Consider the following 7,721-nt stretch of genomic DNA (forward strand, 5'->3'; position numbering starts at 1 on the left):
ACAAACAAGCAGGAATTGATTAATTGAAAATGGGGGACCCTGATGTAAACAAGACGAAAGTCTCTCTTGTCTGCATCCCCTTAACAATTGTGTGTATTGAGCTGTACTGTATTGTACCCATTCTGCAATCTGTTAAAGTTTTCAATCAAAGTAGTGGTCTGTGATGCGCCCGCGGCACGGGAGACCGGTTCGACTCCCACTCAGGGCATGTCAAAATAAGACCGGTTACACTGGTAGTCCATATACTACCAGTACTAATGTTATTCTAGGAGCCATTGGCACGTATAGTACCAGTATTATTGCTATTCTAGGCTGCCCGGCCGACCTCTCCATCCAAATGAAACTTCCCAGCACAACACTACACTATAGGGCCGGCTGACCCCGCCCACCTCTCCTGGGCTGCACGGGAGCTGAAGGCTAAAATACCAGCATATTACAGAAGGTAACATTTTCATCCTTCCTCTCTGGAAGCATGTAGCCTGAGGCTGGAGCTGACATGTCACTCACAAAAAAGGACCAGTTTACTGTGCAGTCGCCACAAAACTAGCTTTAATATAAAAATGTCTAACTGGGCAGTGAAAATCCACTGCAAAGTTCCTCTGAAACCTTTGTCTGACAAAAGGGTGACATAGCAGAAACTCAAGGCTAGATTGCTAGATGAAAGTGGCCCAGATATATATATATTTTTTTTTTTACAAGTGTGAACAGAACAAATGACATGGAATCAGATTTAAATTCTGATGGGCCACTTTCATGTGGTCCTGAATCAGATGCAGGTGTGCTTCATTTTAATTGACTAGCCCTAAACTTATATTAATTAAACCATAAACCGACTCCAGTGTCCTCCATGTTTACGTTAATTTGCGCATGCGGGTCAGTTCAGGAGCATGACTAGTTCACACTGGAATCTTATATTGGCAACATTTAAAAACAAATCTGATCTGAGCAATAAATCTGAATTAAGCACTAAAGCTTGCAGTGTGAAATGCAACCCGTTAAAGGATAACTCCACTATTTTGGGAAATTAGCTTATTTAACATCTTCCCTGGAGTTAGACAAGAAGATGCATACCTTTTTTGTCTCAGTGCGTGCATTTTAGCTTTGGGAATAGATGCTCCGTTAGCATAGCTTAGGTTCATCACTGGAAGTGAGGCAGGACAGTAGCCTTACAGTGCCTTACAGTGTATTGCAAGGTCTGACATTGACCAAACTTGATATGCATGACCTTGGTGGGCTCTAGGTCAACTCCTGAAAAGGGGGTCAATGTCAGACCTTGCAATCAAAAGTTAGGGGCGCACTGAAATTATGGCAAGGGTTATTAGCCCCCTAACTTTTGATTGCAAAGTCTGACATTGACCCCCTTTTCAGGAGTTGACCTAGAGCCCACCAAGGTCATGCATATCAAGTTTGGTCAATGTCAGACCTTGCAATACACTGTAAGGCACTGTAAGGCTACTGTCCTGCCTCACTTCCAGTGATGAAGCTAAGCTATGCTAACGGAGCATCTATTCCCAAAGCTAAAATGCACGCACAGAGAAAAAAAAGGTATGCATCTTCTTGTCTAACTCCAGGGAAGATGTTAAATAAGCTAATTTCCCAAAATAGTGGAGTTATCCTTTAAGCTTAAGAAATGCTTCATATGGGGTGCTCCAGTAGCACACATGTACCGCGCTGCGTCGCGGAATACCGTGCTGCGTCACGGAGTTCGATTCCCGGACTCGCAGTCATTTGCCGAATGTCTTCCCCTGCTCTCTCTCCCGTTTCACCCTACATCTGTCGGTCATGCTTGACCAGAAAAGCGATAAACGCTAAAAAAAATAAAGTTAAAAAAAAAATAAAAAATGCTTCATAGTTTGCACGTGGGAGCTAGACTGAAATACTTCCACATCAGTTCAACACATGGGTTGCAGTACACCAGCAAACCACTAGGTGGCTGTGCTGAGTTGTGTTGTAGAAATGGTTATTTTCAAACTTCCTTGGCCAATCTTTCTTCAATTCAGTCCATGTTTGTAATGTTGTTAATCACGATTGATAATGGAACGGACCAAGCTTGCGAGATGATGGTAAATATGAAAGTACGTCAGAGGAACACTTAGATGGCCCGGCTCAGCCCAGGTTTATGAATGAGGAAAAAAGACACTTTAAATAGTTAAGATCAGTACAGCTTTAATATCATTTTGAAAAAAAAAACAAAAAAAAAAACAAGTAAAACAAGTTTTATTTAATTCTTATAAAACAACAGTACGAAGTCTATCTCACAAACGCCTGGACCTAGAATCAAGAGGAATTCAAACAGATGTACAAAGAAATTAAACAAAAAGAAATAAGAAAAAAAAACATTCGACTCTAAACCAACACATCAGTCAAGCCCAGTCCTTCCTCAGACTCAGACACACTGGTGAAGATGAAGAGCCAGTCTGTCCTCTCAGTATGGCCTGTCTCTCCTGTCTTCTCTATGGTCACTCCTGGGGATAAACACAGAACATCAATATGGAAATATTGAATATACTACAAGGTATGACGTATATCATTGCAGTTAAATTACAGACCATCACCTGCACCTTGTGTATACGGTTTATTTCTCATATTTTTATATTCAGAGTTAATTGTATTGCCTATATTTATGTCTTTCTACAATTACTCAGCCCATACCAGTATCTCCCCTCCCACATGCTGCCATGAGCCTCAAATTTCCCCAAGTTTTAACTGCCTATACCTACGTTAAATGATTGCAGACTAGGTCAATTGAATTGTGGAGGTACAACACATGGTCAAACTACGCAGGGGAGTTGTTTGTAGGGGTGGGGAATCGCCAGAGACCTCACGATACGATAGTATTGCAATACTTTCGTCACGATACGATAGTGTATCGCGATAATATATCGCGATACACTTGAGTTTTTTTTATCAAATTTTATTTATTACCTTTTTTCAACTGCAAAGTAAAACTTTGTCAACATGTTTTATCTAATAAAATAAAGGTCTGTTCATCTCACTTCAATAATTTTTATTGCAGAAAGCAGACAGATGTAAACACTAATCTGTGTTGCATGTACCTGACAAACTGAACTGTTTGTATTACAGTCATATTCCAACTTAACTGAATGCACATGTGTGTGTGTGTCAGGGTTTCCGTTAGAATTTTTTTTTGCAGGTCTGAGTGTCCGGTAGAGATAAATTCCGGTCAGATTTTATTGAGCTTAAAAACAATTGATAGGCCTATATAAAGAATGACATCCGCAAGGCATTTATAATATTTTAACTTAAAACTAGGCTACTTTTGCGTATATACAGTCATTAATATATTCCAAATAAAATAAATCCCTCGAGACTTCGTGCTGCTGCCGACTTGGTGTCGGTGGGCAGTCTGCCCGACATTAATAAACAGCAGTCTGTTATAATCACATTTTTATGAGCTAACGAATTCCGTTATATTGGACATTTGTATTAATTATATCAAGCGAAGAACTGAGAAATTTGGCAGAGAGAGACGGCAACATTATCGTGGGTTTGCGTGATGTATATCTCCACCTCCCAACGACTTGGTGCTGGTCATAATGTCTGGTGAAAATAATTCCCTCTAAGCACTATTTGAATTGTATTAAAATAGGCTAAAATTAAATAGCCTATGCGATGAACGAAACAATCATTACATTTGTTTCATCGTCGCTTCACCAAGCAGCCGGTCTAATAATGACATCGCTGTTGTCAGCGCGAGCTTGCTGCCGCTAGCATCTAGCTGCAGACCCGCAGAGCAGCAGTGTTTTCAGGTCCGGTCTGGGGACCGCTCAGCAGCGCCCCCCACCCAACAGCTGAATTGCCAATGGCTGAATTGGAGTACTGCACTGTGCCGGCAAAAAGCTGGTGGGTTCTGTAGGTCTGCAGCTGCATGCTTTTCGCAAATCTAGCAGCAAGCTCTCGCTGACACAGCGTTGTCATTATTAGACCGGCTGCTTGGTGAAGCAACGATGAAACAAATGTAATGATTGTTTCGTTCATCGCATAGGCTATTTAATTTTAGCCTATTTTAATACAATTCAAATAATCAAATTGTGCTTAGAGGGAATTATTTTCACCGGACATTATGACCGGAGAGATTAAATATGTCGGACTTTAACAGATTTTGCCGGTCAAATACCGGCTAACGGAAACGCTGGTGTGTGTGTGGACTACTGTACTATTACAGGTATTGAAATGAACAATGCAACTTCCTTATAAAAAAAACTTTGCGTCCCTGTATCGATACAGTATTGCCACCAGGGGCGTAGTTTGCGGGGGGGGTCCCCGGAAAATGTCCCCTGCATGATTTCAGAATGCAGTATTTGTCCCCCCCATGTTTTTACCCCCAAACCGCTGCAACTGCGCGGCCAGCACTGTGACTCACTAGTCGCTACTACACAGTGCCGGCACTGCAGATTTACCCTACTCTTGGAATTCATTGCCAGATCCTCAAAGTCATACATAGGGGCGCTGTCTCGATAATGCAGTTATTAAAGCAGCGTGTAGCCGACGCATGAACCAGTTGGAAGCGTCAACGCGGAACTGGAAATCCGTTGGTAAAGAAATAGCGGCCTGGAATCATTTTTGGGACGCTCTCAATTCGCAGTAAAGGAATATATATCTGCGGTTTCTAACGCAGGAATCCTGGACCCCCGACAGGTAAGGTAAGCGATTTTAGATGTATCACTTTAAGCTGTTGTCCGAATACTAGTGAATATTGAAAAATAAAGGCATGACATTTAGAGACGTCCCCGTACAGCAACAGGTGGGGTAGGCTGGGCAGAGATGTATGCATCAAAATGATTATATTGTTTGTCTCGCATACATTTGATTTATAATGCGAGCACCTGCATTACAATCAAATGACTGATCTGTTATGTGTTATGGACCAGAGTCTCGAGAGGCACTTTATAATAGAAAAAAAGACAGTGCAAACATGTATATGTCGCTTACAGTTTATTATGCCTATGCAGCTCGTTTATTTGACAGAGTTAAAAAAATTTCACTAGTATCATTATATTAAATTAGCGGCCGTGCAGCTGGACAAGCCCTGGCTCCACGATGACCACTTCTTACAAGAGGCGCCACCGCCTGGGAAAATGCGTATTGCACACCTGGTATTAGAAGAAAAAAATATTGGAAGGGGGGGCGCCCCCCCCTGCGACGTCACTGACCACGCTCCCTAATATGTCCACCCCACCGCTAGGAACAAAGTTCCGCGCCCGATTGCCACGCAAAGTATCGCGATACTTAGGGCTGACCTTCAAAGCTTTTTTTGGCAATCGAAGCTTCGGGGCCGAGCTTTTTAATTCGAAGCTTCGATTTTTTTTTTTTTTTTTTTTATCTTATGTTGTGGGACTTTTACAGCACTTTGGTAAACGTTGTCGTTTTTAAATGTGCTCTATAAATAAAGTGGATTGGATTAATGAATTAAGTAGCCCCTTTCGTGACTGTGACGCAGCCAACAAGGTTTCACTCGGCTGTGTGATTTAATTCAAGGTGGATCGCTGTTGTCGTTTGAACAACTTCAGATTTCATGGGAACTACCAATCCCCCAAATCAAGAATGTTTAAGATGAATGAAGTAAGATTTTGATTATTTGAAATATGGCCTGTGTAGACTAAACTATGCACAGAATTATGTCAGTCTACAAGGTCCGGATTCTACATGGTCCGGCAATGTAGACCTTGTAGACTCCACTACAAACCAATTATCAGTGAATGTTCATGCATTTTTAAGAAGGGCTACTTCCACAAAAAAAGAAAGAACTCACCAAAACATCTCAGTAGCACGTTATCTAAATGTTCCATTTCATATATGGAGATTCATATTTATTTATTGCATGCATTTCTACATTTTATTTCCTATTTTGTTTATTGATCCCAGTATCTTTCTTTCTTATGTGTGGAATTCCTGAAATCCTTCAAACAGCGCTGACTAGTTTAACTATGAAAGTGTTGTACTCGATTTCTCACATGATGGCCCGTCCTCAGCCTCCTAGATATTCAGGACATTTTCTTCAGCCATTCTGCAGACTTGCATCTCAGTTAGGTTATGCCCTCTGCTGGTCAGACAACTAACTGCAAAAAAACTGGTTCCATGTAAAGAGACCACATGAGGCTGTCGAGACCTTTCTCCTGCACTGGCACAGTGCCAAGCATGTTATGGTACTAAAATGCACTGGTACGTTACTAAGCTGCACTGGCACAGTGCTAACCTGCACTGGCAGTGATAAGATGCACTGGCAAGGTTACGCATGTTACAGAACTAAGCATGTTACAGTGCCAAGTCTGGGGAGTAGGGATGCCCCCCGGACCCCGGTTCTAAACGGGAACCGGTACTAAATTAGAAAAAAGCGGAGTATTGATAAGCTCCGACGTTATCGGTACTGCTATCGATACTAGAAATTATTATTACCATGAGTTTTTTTCCCCAGAGGAATTTAAACGTTGCCGCAGCGAGCCATTATTACTCACTCACACATACACACGGGTACTTAAGGGAGGTGCCAGTCAGTGGCTCCGTGCTGCTGAAGCGCAGCACACACAGACCGAGCTCTGCGCTCGTCATAGCGGAGAGAGCAAAGCGCTCGAAAGTCTGGGTACACTTTACGAAAGTCGATGCCGACGACGCATGTTGCCACAAGTGCAATAAAACATTTGCCAGTAAACTGGCAATACAAGCAATTTGTCAAAACATCTGTTGTCAAAACATAACATTAGTCTGCAGAAATGCGCCGTTTTCGCCTGCTTTGCTCACAGTGTTCCATCTCCATGCACGTCCACTACAGGTAAGCCAAGATACGGAGTTAGCTAGGCTAATAACGAATTATTATGAATAGGCTAATAAATAAAATATAATTGCTTAGCTACAAATATATTAGAAAGATGAAAGATCTTCAGGCTGAGGCTGCAGCCACCATGTCCCAGCCCACCCCTCCTCCCTCTACCACCACCAGCAAGCCCAAAGTCCCTTCACCCTAGCAGCTAGAGGAAGGATGACAGTGTCACAGCCTCTACTAATAACATGGAGTATTGAACCGTTTTTAACAGCTGGGTATTGGGTGGGACTTTCTAAATAAAATACAAAGTCCCAAAATAGTTAATTTATCTGACTGCTTGTATTAATTGATAAAACAGTAGCCATGTGCAGTAATATAGTTATATAAAATAATAATAAAGCAATGTCGATTCTGTTCTTAAAACTTTTTTTTGCTAAATAAAAAAAGAACCGTTAAGCAGTATCGATAAGAGTAGTAGTATCGATAAAATCCTAACGATACCCATCCCTACTGGAGAGTGAAGCCAGGTCAGCGGACACTTTCCTAGTTTGAGTTTTCTATTTAAACACGGCTTTAGTCAGTAAAAATATAAACTTACCGTCCTCCCATCTTGTAGCCTCCTCCTCCGTATCCACCTCCACCTCCACCTCCATCTCCTCCTCCTCCTCCTCCAAACCCGCCACGGCCTCCTCCTCCACGATAGCCTCCTCCTCCCCCACGCCCCCTGAAGCCACCTCCCCTGTCTCCTCCAAAACCACCTCTGCCACCACGGTCTGAAAACACACAACCACAGCAGGGACACGTCACACAACCACAGCAGGGACATGTCACACATAAGACGGCATGAAAACCATAATGGTTTTACAAGATTTGGCTCCCTTTATTAAAACCCTAGAAGCGTTTGTAGCAGAAGGGGTCTAATGTACATTATTAACACGAA

The 7,721-nt window shown here is 42.2% G+C and overlaps 1 long non-coding RNA gene across 1 annotated transcript; it reads right to left on the reverse strand.

The window, feature by feature from the left end:
• Positions 1-2,149: 2,149 nt before the first annotated feature.
• On the reverse strand, positions 2,150-7,550 carry LOC311234599. Its single transcript, XR_014620109.1, has 2 exons — positions 7,380-7,550; positions 2,150-2,465 (listed from the first exon to the last, which is right to left on the reverse strand). It is a non-coding gene; the product is annotated as an uncharacterized lncRNA (long non-coding RNA).
• Between the last annotated feature and the right edge of the window lie 171 nt (positions 7,551-7,721).

Source organism: Notolepis coatsorum (assembly GCF_963971535.1).
Source record: "Notolepis coatsorum genome assembly, chromosome: 1".
NCBI classification, from domain to species: domain Eukaryota; kingdom Metazoa; phylum Chordata; class Actinopteri; order Aulopiformes; family Paralepididae; genus Notolepis; species Notolepis coatsorum.